Source organism: Diospyros lotus, chromosome 3 (assembly GCF_014633365.1).
Source record: "Diospyros lotus cultivar Yz01 chromosome 3, ASM1463336v1, whole genome shotgun sequence".
NCBI classification, from domain to species: domain Eukaryota; kingdom Viridiplantae; phylum Streptophyta; class Magnoliopsida; order Ericales; family Ebenaceae; genus Diospyros; species Diospyros lotus.
In genome coordinates this window covers 20,911,060-20,923,289 of record NC_068340.1, presented here as the reverse complement: position 1 = coordinate 20,923,289, position 12,230 = coordinate 20,911,060, and the positions used below count along the sequence as shown (strand labels likewise).

Below are 12,230 nucleotides of genomic sequence, written 5' to 3'. Positions count from 1 at the left end.
CAAAGAATTAAATATTGAGAGTAAAGAAGGAGCATGAATCTAAAAGAGAGTAAATAATTGAAGAATTAAAAAAATTGCTAAGAAAAATTAACAACAAAAAAAACCCAAAACATTTGAGAAATTTAAGTAAAACCAAAACATTCGAGACATAAAGCATTGCATAAATCAATCTATATAGTCAATAAAGATGGTGAATAAAAAATATACCTTAAATCAATTGCCAATTAAGAAAAAATAACATAAAAAACTAATAAAGCATATTCCTCAATGCATGTGGTATTCTCATTTTTTGAAGGTCGTGGACATGTTATTTTTTTAGGAAATTTTTTTTACTCCTTGCAAAGAGTCTATTTCAACTGCATGAACCTATGACCTTCAATTAATAAAGGAACAACCATAACATTACAACCAAGGCCCGCCCACTAAACCAACATACTAATAATAATACAAATATATTAGAAAATGCATTTCAAATCAAATAAGAACACTTATAGAAAAAATAAATCAACATAATAATAAAGGGCATCCTTAGTTCACAGGGTTTTCCACTTTGAAAGAGATGAGAAATACTCATTTATGTACAAAATCTTTTCCTGGGTTTGTAGAGATGATGTTTTCAAAACTCAAACGGATGTTGTCAAATTATAACAATTAAATTTATTTGTTTGGGATCAGTCAGAACAGAGTCCTAAGGGTTTGAGATGTTGCTGGCAAGGTCAATCGAGTCCAAACCGGGTTAGAGCTGTAGTGCTAGAAGGCCAAAACAATTGGACCCCTTAGCTCGCCCGTATCAGGTATTTAGGGAAATGAGCCTCCAGGAGTCACGACTTTGTCTTAGCATGTGAACACAGATGACTTCAGAAAGGCATACAAGAGACTTCCCCATCCCTTTGTGCTTCGATTTTTAAATCGTTCTCATGCATTCGTGCTTTGGTTTTTTGAATCGTTTTCACGCATTCGTAATTTGATTTTTTGAACCATTCTCAAGCATTCTCACTTCTATTTTTTGACCGTTGTCACACCTTTGATTTTTTGAATCATCCTCGCACATTCACGCTTCAGTTTTTGTAACTTTTCTGGGGCCTATGCATTTCAATTTTTGGGACCATTCTCGCACATTTGGGCTTTAGTTTTTTTAACCACTCATAGGCTTTGATTTTTGAACCATTCTCACACATTGTCTGTTTTTTGCTTTCTTTGTGCGATCTCTACAATTCTAAATCCTACTGCATTGTATGTTTTTTGCTTTCTTCATGCAATCTCATTTCTTCCAACTAATTTGATTCAGCTTATCGCAACTTGAGATTGTGTAAGAGCCATTGTAATATTCTTAGGCTTTTTGGGCGTTTCCCACATATGACACTAATTATTGTTGTCAAGATACAATAATGAATTTATTTAATTAGAAATGTCATCATCAAACCACTTGAACCTACAAGAAAGAAAACAATTAGATGGCGTGGGGAGGTCCCCGTGTAAATACTTCAATACTTATATCAGACATTGCAAATGATGAATATTATATTAAAACTAGTATTAAAGACGTGCATTTTATGAAATGAGTGCTTACCTATTTGTAGAAGGGCAATGGAGTATTCCAAATAAGTTCAAGATTAACATTCTTACAAATAACGTCTATCTTGACATTTTAAAATCTATTATGATTATGATTCTTACATTTTTAAAGTCATTAGGATTAGGATTATTATAAATGATGTCTATCCCAATATTCTGAAATTTTTTTAAAATTATTATTTTTTTATAGATAATTGTTTATCCTTATTTTGAAATATTCATATTGATTTTTGAATCTCACAGATATCTAATTTGTGCATTGTGTGGGACCCCCGCATATTGAAAAATTTAGACTTTTCAGCCCAAAAAGTTATTTTAGATTTTTAAGATTTTTTTAATCTTTTAATGAGTTTTACCTATAACACAACAATTAATGGATTATTTATTTTTCAAATAAACTTTTTAATTCGTTGCCCAAATCAATTTTAATTTATTTATAACATTTTTTCTTTTATTTAATTCAAATAATAAAACTAAAAATCTCCATCTTTTAACCTTTGTATATTATATAGACTGTTTAGTTATAGAAAATAGCCTCCATTTTCAAAAAATTGATAAGTGATGAGGAGAACGCCCTCGGTCCCATAATTACGCCAAGACGGATACCTAACGGCGGTCAAAAGATACACGGCAGACAAGCATCGCCACGTCAATCAGATAAGCACTCAATAGAGAAACCCCCGAGCTCTCAGGAACAGGCCAACCCACCGAAGATCACGGAGACAACAGTTATCCCGAACTCCTCGGAGATGGAGGCTATCGCGAAACCCTTATCGGGAAAGTCCCGAAGAAGGCGGAAGGAAGATCCCGAAGATCCCTCATGATCCCTATCCCGAGAAAAGGTAAGAGAAAAAGGTGAGAGATTCTTCTTATCCTTTTTTAAGAGAACATAGTTTAAAAGGGACAATGAACCCTAGATCAAGGACTAACTTAATCATCGGAGATCGACCGGGGGAACAACCCCCGTCTCCATTGCAGGTACATTCAGAGAGGCAAGAAGGGAACGTGCGGCTACCACCTCCGAAAATCCTTCATCAATTGGCGCCCACCGTGGATCATGGTCATGACACTGAGGAGTGTCACCAATTAAAAGAGGAGATTCAGGAACTTATCAATCGGGGTTTCCTGAGGAGCTACGTGGCTAAAACAAGTGATTCTCAGGGGAGAAAGGATCGACGGTCGCGATCAAGAAGCCCCCCCAAGAGAGACCGCACGGAGGATCGAAATCGGGCCCAGCGGGAGAGATCACATCGAAGAGAAGATGATCATCCTCAGCCTTCGATATTCCACACACTCGCGGCAGGGGAGGTCCCAGTCATGAAGGACGAAAAAAGTAATGCGACCGTGCTGAAAAGATCGAGGAACGTGGATCCAATCTCTTTTTCAGATAACGACCTCCCGGGATACCCGACTCGAAATGACCCACTGGTGATAACAGCTGAACTCGGGAAGTGGGAACTTCGGCGGATCCTTGTGGATCCAGGAAGCTCTTCAGAAATCTTGTATCGGCAAGCCTTCTTAGGCATGGGGTATGAAATGACACAGTTAAGGGCAGCAAGGGTCCCTTTGGTGGGATTTGATGGTGAAGCCGTATATTCAGAAGGGATTATTCAACTCCCATTGACGGTAGGGAGAGGTTCCCGAACTTCTCGTGTTATGCTAGACATCCTGGTAGCGGACGTGCCTTCGGCTTACAACATGATTCTGGGAAGATCGGGTCTCAATGCCCTTCGAGCCATCCCAAGCACATATCATATGATGATGAAGTTTCCCACGGATAGGGGGACGGGCGAAGTGCGGGGAGATTTGCGCTTAGCCCGTGAATGTTACATGGCCTCTATAGGCATGGCGAAGAGTAAAGAAGCAGGGTTGCAGAAGGATGCTGACCCCCCGAAGGAGGTCAGTTTTCTACTAGAAGGACCTGAAGATCCCAAAACAGCGAAGCCGGTGGATGAATTGGAAGAAGTACCTCTGGAAGAAAATTGCCCAAGTCGATGTGTAAGAGTGAGTATGGAGTTAAAAGATCTGCTAAGGAGTCGAATAATATCACTCCTTAGACAGTATGCGGATATCTTCGCATGGACAGCCCGGGATATGCCAGGAGTAAATCCAGAAGTAATGACACACAGGCTGGGGGTCCGATCAAGTTTTCAGCCTGTCAGGCAGAAAAAACGAAGCTTCGCCCCAGATAAGGCACGGGCAATCGAGGAGGAGATCGCAAAGTTAGTAGCTGCGCGCCACATTCGGGAGGTGGATTATCCAGATTGGTTAGCGAATGTCGTGCTCGTTCCCAAAGGGCAGAGCAAGTGGAGACTTTGCATCGATTTCACCGATCTTAACAAAGCCTGCCCAAAGGATAGCTACCCACTCCCGAGGATTGACGCCCTAATTGATGGAACTGCTGGATGTTCGCTCATGAGTTTCCTAGATGCTTTTCAGGGATATCACCAAATTCCATTGCACCCGAAAGACCAGGAGAAGACGGCATTCATCACCAACAAGGCAACCTACTGCTACACCGTAATGCATTTCGGGTTAAAGAACGCAGGAGCCACTTACCAGCGCTTGGTAAATAAGCTTTTTCACCAACAACTCGGGAGAAAAATGGAGGCATACGTCGACGACATGCTGGTAAAAAGTATGGTAGCCGAATGTCATCCGGAGGATCTGGAGGAATGCTTCAAAACCCTTCGTAAGTTCCATATGAAACTTAATCCTGTCAAATGTGCTTTCGGCGTTTCTGCAGGAAAGTTCCTGGGCTACATAGTACACCACCGAGGGATCGAGGTAAACCCTGCGAAGGTCAAAGCTATCATGGATATGCCGGCCCCGAGGAATGTGAAAGAGGTACAGAGCCTTACGGGTAGGATGACAGCCCTTGGCAGATTCCTTTCTCGTTTGGCAGAAAAAGATCTTCCTTTCTACAAGGTCTTATCGAAAGCAAATAACTTCGAATGGAATTCTGAATGCCAGCGAGCTTTCGAAAAGCTGAAGGAGCACCTAGCCACGCCTCCGGTTCTTACCAAGCCGAAGCCCGGAGAACCATTATACATATATCTGGCGGTGGCCAATGAGGCCGTAAGCTCGGTATTGATTCGAGAAGAAAATAAGATTCAGAGGCCCGTTTATTATGCGAGTAAACGATTATCGGGAGCCGAGGTTCGGTATCTTCCTATGGAAAAACTGGCTTTCGCCTTAATAACATCGGCGAGGAAACTCCGACCCTACTTTCAAGCTCATACGATTATAGTGCTTACTAACCAACCTTTGAAGCAGGTTCTTAGCAAGCCGGAGCTTTCAGGCCGGATGTTGAAGTGGGCAGTAGAGCTCACCGCCTTCGACATTGAGTATAGGCCGCGACTGGCCATTAAGGCGCAGTCGTTAGCAGACTTCATTGCCGAAGGGATAGGAGCTCCCGAAGGTCCCGAAGAAAATCAGAGACCATGGTTAGTGGCAGTAGACGGAAGCTCGACCTCGGGCGGCGGCGGAGCAGGATTAATGATAAAAAGTCCCGAAGGGCAAATATGGCCTTATGCGCTACATTTTGAATTCCGAGCATCTAACAATGAAGCAGAATATGAGGCCTTATTGGCTGGGCTGAGGTTGGCTGAACAGTTGGGAGCTCAAAACGTTGAGGTGAGTTCAGATTCTAACTTAGTGGTGCAGCAGGTGAATGGAGAATATGAAGCCCGAGAAAGTCACATGGCGCAATACTTGACCCTAGTCAAAGAGCTGATGGCGCGTTTCCAACACGTAAAGGTGGAATACGTCCCTCGGGCCATGAATACAGAGGCAGACTTGTTGTCCCGAATCGCCTCTTCCTCTTTCCCTACAAGCTCTCGGGAAATTCGGATCGAATCTCTTCCACAAAAGAGTATCGAAGAAGTCGCGGACCAATTTTGTATCGATGATGAGCCTAGCTGGATGGACCCCCTGTTGTCATATTTGAGAGAGGAAAAGCTCCCCGCAGACGACTCGGAGGCACGGGAGGTCAAACGAAAAGCCCAAAATTTCGTGTTAGTCGGTGGGGAACTATACAGAAGGTCTTTTTCACAACCACTGCTCAAATGTATCCGACCTCGCGAAGCAGACTACATCCTACGGGAGATTCATGAAGGAATATGTGGAAACCACATCTGGGCTCGGGCGCTTAGTCAAAAGGCCCTGCAGCAGGGGTATTATTGGCCAACGATGGTACGAGATTCCGAGCAGCTAGTCAGAACTTGCGATCGGTGCCAGAAAACGTCTAATTTGGTCCATGTGCTGGCAGTCGCACTAACTCATCTCGCTACACCATGCCCCTTCGCTCAATGGGGTATAGACATCCTGGGGCCTTTTCCCCCAGCAGCTGGACAGGTCAAGTATATCATGGCTGCTATCGATTACTTCACAAAGTGGGTCGAAGCTGAAGCAGTGGCCTCTATTACTTCTCGGCGGGTGAAACAATTTCTATGGAAGAATGTAGTCTGTCGCTTCGGAGTCCCTCGGGTGCTGATCTCAGACAACGGCACTCAATTTTCTGATCGGTCCGTTCGGGAATGGTGCCAAGAGTTGGGAATCAAGCAACAATTTACCTCGGTAGCTCACCCACAAACTAATGGCCAAATTGAACTCGCTAACAGAACTCTGTTGCGTGGTTTAAAAACAAGAGTAGATAAGGCGAAGGGTAGCTGGGTAGAAGAACTATCGAGCATTCTGTGGTCTTACCGAACTACGGCGAAGGTCTCCACGGGAGAGACTCCTTTCAGTCTATGCTACGGCTCGGAAGCATTAATCCCAGTTGAAATTGGAGTGCCTACGCTACGAGTAGAGCTATTCGACCCTGAATCCAATGAGCAGAGTTTGAGGGACAACCTAGACTTCCTTGATGAATTTCGTGATCAGGCGAGGATTCGACAAGCTGCTTATAATCAGCGCATAGAGAGATACTACAATCGACGAGTAAGAGCACGAAACTTTCTACCAGGAGATTTGGTATTAAGGCGAGCAGACGTTCAGGGAGCCCGAGAAACAGATAAGTTAACACCAAATTGGGAAGGTCCTTACAAAGTAACAGAAGTCCTCAGCCCGGGGGCATACAAACTACAGACCCTCGAGGGTACAACGGTGAAAAACGCATGGAACGTGCAGAACTTGAGGAAGTTCTATCAGTGATAACTCTTTATTATCTTCGTATGATCTGTTAGTAATAATTTTACATTATATGTCTTGGCATCTTTTCTTTTTGTTGCTTTGCGTATGCTATCCAGGAATAAATTCATTTTTTTTCTCCTATGCGTAAAAACTCATCATTTCCAAAGATCTGGGAAGGCACATCAGCGCAAAGGGAAAGAATTGACATACCCTTAACGGGGCTAGACCCCTCAACTATAACAAAGGATCAGATATGATCCTCGGGGGGCCCGAACCCCCGACAAAAACAAAGGATCAGATATGATCCCAGGGGGGCCCGAACCCCCGACTAAAACAAAGGATCAGATATGATCCCCGGGGGGCCTGAACCCCCGACAAAAACAAAGGATCAGATATGATCCCCGGGGGGCCCGAACCCCCGACAAAAACAAAGGATCAGATATGATCCTCGGGAGGCCCGAACCCCCGACAAAAACAAAGGATCAGATATGATCCTCGGGAGGCCCGAACCCCCGACAAAAGCAAAGGATCAGATGTGATCCCTGGAGGGTCCGAACCCCCGGAAAAGGCAAGGAATCAGATATGATCCTCGAAAGGCTTAAGATTGCGAGGATCAGGCGCGATCCTTGGGGGGCCGGAGCCGAACCCTTTTGAGCAAGCGACGAAGACCAAGTCTTACGATAAGCAGGGGTGGTAAAAAAAGGAAGAATCAAGCCTGATCCCAAACGGCCTTCTTTTTCTTGTTTTTCAAAAGAAAATTGTGTGAAAAATCTAAACACTTTTATTATTACGACAACAGGTTTTAATACAAAAAATGTCTACTCTAAAGAGGACAAGGCGGTGACAACATCGAAGGGGATGGAGTCTACATCCAGGTTCGGGAAGCGCTCTTTGATGAGTTTTCTCATATGCTCAAACCCACCCCGAAGAACTCCTTCTAATTCCGCGGCATAAGCTTCAGAGCTTCGGAAATCCTCGCGACCATTTTGAAAAGCCACTTGGGCATCCTTGAGGGCGGATTGAAGTTGGGCATGGGCGGTACGAAGGTCTTCTTTGCACCGGGAATAAGACTCCAACGCTTTGACCTGTCCCTTCTTGGCTTCCTTCATCTCTAGAGTAAGTCTTTTTATATCCTCCTGAAGCTGGTGATTAACAACCTTAGTGGAATCCAGCTCCTCCCCAAGTCGGGAATTGGCCTGATTAGCCTCAAGCATGTTCTTCTGGACCAACTCCAAATCCTCGCGCACTTGAGCCTCGGCTTCGTTGGCAAGTCGGGCATCTTCTTGCCCCAGCTCCACAGACTTAGTTAAAATATGAACACGGTGCTCGAGACTCGACAGTTGGGAAGAAAGAGATTCCAACCCCCGAAGCCTTTCGACCTCAGACTCCAGGGAGATGATCCGGGTTTGAAGTTCGGATTCTCGTCGAGAGATCAGACCTTGGAACTCTGTAAGGTTCTGAGGAAGTAAAAACAGAGTATAGATTAAGATCTACTCGCATAGAAAAAGCGAAAAGTCAAAAGAGGAAGGAGTACGGTCGCACCCTTAGAATTTCGGCGCAATAGTCGATTTCGTTCGGAGTTCGTAGAGTCTCCGGTAAGACTAAAGCGGTTGAAGGAGCATTGGTGGCTTCAGTAGTCGAAGGCTCGGAGGGAGTAGCAGCTGGGGAGGCGGCCTCCATCTCCGAACGCCCCACTGGTGCTAATGGCGTTAAAATTCGTTTAAAAATCGAACTGATAGGGATGCTGGGAGGCGTAACACTGGACTCCGTACCTGCCATGGTTTGCCTTTTCTGGGCCTCTCCGCGAGCTACAGCAAGCACCTGTGCGATGGTCGCCGAATCGTCTTCGTGAAAGATCGGCAAGGGCGCAGGCATGGGGGAGGCCTCTCGCCGCGCGGTCGGAGAGTCTCTGGTCTGAGAAGTGAGGAGCGGGGAAGATGGGTCCCCCGAACCCCTAGCAGCGCCCCTCTTAGAAGCCTCTTGGAAGGTCCCAGGGTCTTCCTCCACCGCTCTTCGCGACTTGGACGGTAATGAGTTTTTCTTATTTTTCTTGCTCTTTGGAACTCGCTCGGGAGGCGCAGCCCTCTCCGACGCTCTCTGGTTGTTGGAAGGCGCCGAAGGGCCCTTACTCCCAGGGAAGTCCAAAATCATTCCTCTGGTGATAGTAGAATAAGATATCTCCCAGACCTCTTCAACTAAAAAGAGATAACAACGAAAATCAAACGCAAACAAAAGAAGAAGAGAGAGTAGAAGAAAAAGATGAAAGAAAAAGAGCTCACAGTTCTCGCCGTCCAAACCCGCTTGGGTAAGGCTGGGATTAGAAAGCCATCCTTCTTCCCAGTTCCGACTGTTCTTCATAAGTCGGCAAGCGAAATCTTCAATGGTCTCAACACTCGGACGCTTGTGCTTAGTGTCTAGAGTCCACTCGTTGCTGACAGACCAGATCTCTTGAGAAGAGCCGGATGGCCTAGGGCGGACGAAGACGAAACGCCCCTTCCAATCATCAGAATCTTTCGACCTGCCAGATTGCATGAGAGTCGAGGCAGAAATCTCAAGTCCAGAGTATCCCTTGAAGGCAAGGAGACGGCCATCTTTCACGATCCGAGGAGAAATGGAGATCCACCCTCCGGGGTCGCGATTGGTCGTGAAGAAATAGTCGAAGAGGTCCCCAGTCGGCTCAATTTTGCCAGAATGGTAAATAAGGAGGAACCCCATCAAGTATCGCCATCCGAAGGGAGATAGCTGGGCAGGAGCGATAGTGAGATGTTGAAGTAAGGTCATCACTCTTCTTCGGGGAGGAAGCCGAAAGCCCCTGTCAAAAGCACACTTATAAATACAGAGGCAGCCGGCGACGGGATGACATGCTCGTAAATGGCTGTTGAACTCTACCTCCCACTCTTCGGGGACGTTGTACTTCTCTCTGAACTGTTGGCATTCCGCTTGGCTCATCCATTGACATGGAATCGAAGCGGCAGGGTGTTTTTCCCACTCAATAAGCTCTGCGCCGGCGGGATTAAACCTCCCAGAACCAATTATCGCCATGGCAAATAGCTAGAAGAAAGAGAGGCGGAAGAAGTGGAAAACGCTTGCCGGCACAAGAAAAGCTAAGATTGAAGGAAAGTCGTGCGGAAAGAGAAGCAGAGGGACTGTGGAGTTCCCATTTTAAAAGTTCAAACTGAGGGAATAAGAGACCAAATGGCAAGCAATAATGAGCATTGATCATCCCGCACTGTCAGAGCTCGAAAGACGAAAAGGCCTCGGACAGCGCATAGGGAAGGGATACCGCCGTCAAAACCGATTGATTTTCGCGTCTGCCAGACGCGCAAAAAAAAAAAGGAGTTAAAGGGAAGAGCCTCAGGAGCCTTACTACTCCTCGGGCCCTTCAAGCCGAAGAGCTCAAGGAGTGGGGGGGCAAGTGATGAGGAGAACGCCCTCGGTCCCATAATTACGCCAAAACGGATACCTAACGGCGGTCAAAAGATACACGGCAGACAAGCATCGCCACGTCAATCAGATAAGCACTCAATAGAGAAACCCCCGAGCTCTCAGAAACAGGCCAACCCACCGAAGATCACGGAGGCAACAGTTATCCCGAACTCCTCGGAGACGGAGGCTATCGCGAAACCCTTATCGGGAAAGTCCCGAAGAAGGCGGAAGGAAGATCCCGAAGATCCCTCATGATCCCTATCCCGAGAAAAGGTAAGAGAAAAAGGTGAGAGATTCTTCTTATCCTTTTTTAAGAGAACATAGTTTAAAAGGGACAATGAACCCTAGATCAAGGATTAACTTAATCATCGGAGATCGACCGGGGGAACAAGCCCCGTCTCCATTGCAGGTACATTCAGAGAGGCAAGAAGGGAACGTGCGGCTACCACCTCCGAAAATCCTTCATCAATAAGCATGTTCAAAAGACTAAGGTTTGTTTAATTACATAAATATGCTTTATTTTTTTAAGTTTTACAATTAATTAAGTCTTAGCATTGTATATTTCAATCAAAATCAATAACATTTATTTCTAAAATATTTAGAAAATGCCTTGATAATTGAAATTCCAAATTTAGAAATTGGTCTATGCAGCTAAACAAAACCCTAGATTTTGGCAAAAATATACTAAATCTCCTAAATTATCATAATGACATTAATCTCCTTTTGTCGGTAACAAATTATGTAAATCAATTATTTTAATCTTTATTTTAAAGTATATTCTCTCTCCTATATCCCTCCTTCCCTCACTCTTAATGAAAAATTACAAAACTTATGCTAGTTGAAAAAAAAACACAAAAAATAATGCTAAGTTTATATTTATAGTTTAGAAAATATGCATTTTGATCTATAGTTATATTTGGTTCATATATTTAGAAATACATTTTTATATATATTTAGTTTAAGTTTTTATTTATGTTTTAGAAAACATGTATTTTAGTTTATATTATAAATATATTTTATGTAGAGAAAGAGAGTGAAAAATAAGACCATGTTCTCTTTGTTGTTTTTAGTTTTTAGTTTTTAGTTTTTCAAAATAGTGAAAATGTGTTTATTTTTATATATTTAAAAATATATTTTTAAAAACGAGAAAAATTTTTGTAATGAAAAGTCAAAACAACAAAAAATTATTTAGGATTATTTTTATCACAAATACGCTCAAAATTTTCAAAACTCAGAAAAAATTACAAACAAAAAGAATGCCATTTTAACAATTTCAAAATAGACATTTAAAATATAAAATTAAAAATAAATTTAAAACTCACAAATTAAAATTGAAACACGAAAAAAAATAGTCCCTTAATTACTTAAAGGATTAATAGTATAATTGTTCTGATTTTAATGATAAATGATGCTCCTGCCATTTGATTTTTTTTTTTTTTCAACCAAGAGTGTAATTTACCCTTTTCTTTTAAAGATTAACAATCAATTAATATTTCTTAAATGTTAACTAATATTTCTTAACCACTTTGGTTTTTAGAGGGATTTTGATAAATTATAAAAACTATGATTAGTTGTGGGTAATAACGGATTTAGGTAATTTAAAAAGTGTTTTTTAAATCAAACTATTAATGATTGTTTGACTTATAATCAAACCATGTTTCAAATTATCTAAATCTGTCACTTTAACGGTTTTGTGGTTGAAAACATATTAAAAAATAGTTATTTAAGTTTAATGCACATATAATAATAAAATTAAAACACAATCTTATTGTCATGACTCCTCTTTGGTGTCATGCTGTCACATTTGCATATTACACTCGGGATTAAAATTGAGGGTTATTAGGTTTTCTTGATTTATCTCGCACTATGAGATTAGTAGATGGAGACGCTAATGATGGAACGTTACCTAAAAAAAATATATAATTTTATTAAATATCAAAAAAATAATGTTAGCATTTGTTAATAAAATTTAACAAACAAGACTAAATTATAAAAAATTAAAATTAATAACCATAAATTTAAAACTAAAATATAATAAATAATGTATTATAAAATACAATTTTCAAAAATTAACAATGCAATTTACTCAATTTATA

At 42.4% G+C, this 12,230-nt stretch overlaps 2 protein-coding genes across 20 annotated transcripts in view; both read left to right on the top strand.

Annotated features, from left to right (window-relative positions):
• The window catches only part of LOC127797210 (uncharacterized), a 67,220-nt gene that overhangs the window by 34,369 nt on the left and 20,621 nt on the right, over positions 1 to 12,230 (top strand). The gene's annotated exons all lie outside the window — the stretch shown is intronic.
• Positions 1 to 12,230, top strand: part of LOC127797209 (folate synthesis bifunctional protein, mitochondrial-like) — a 63,544-nt gene that overhangs the window by 47,176 nt on the left and 4,138 nt on the right. The window lies entirely within an intron of this gene.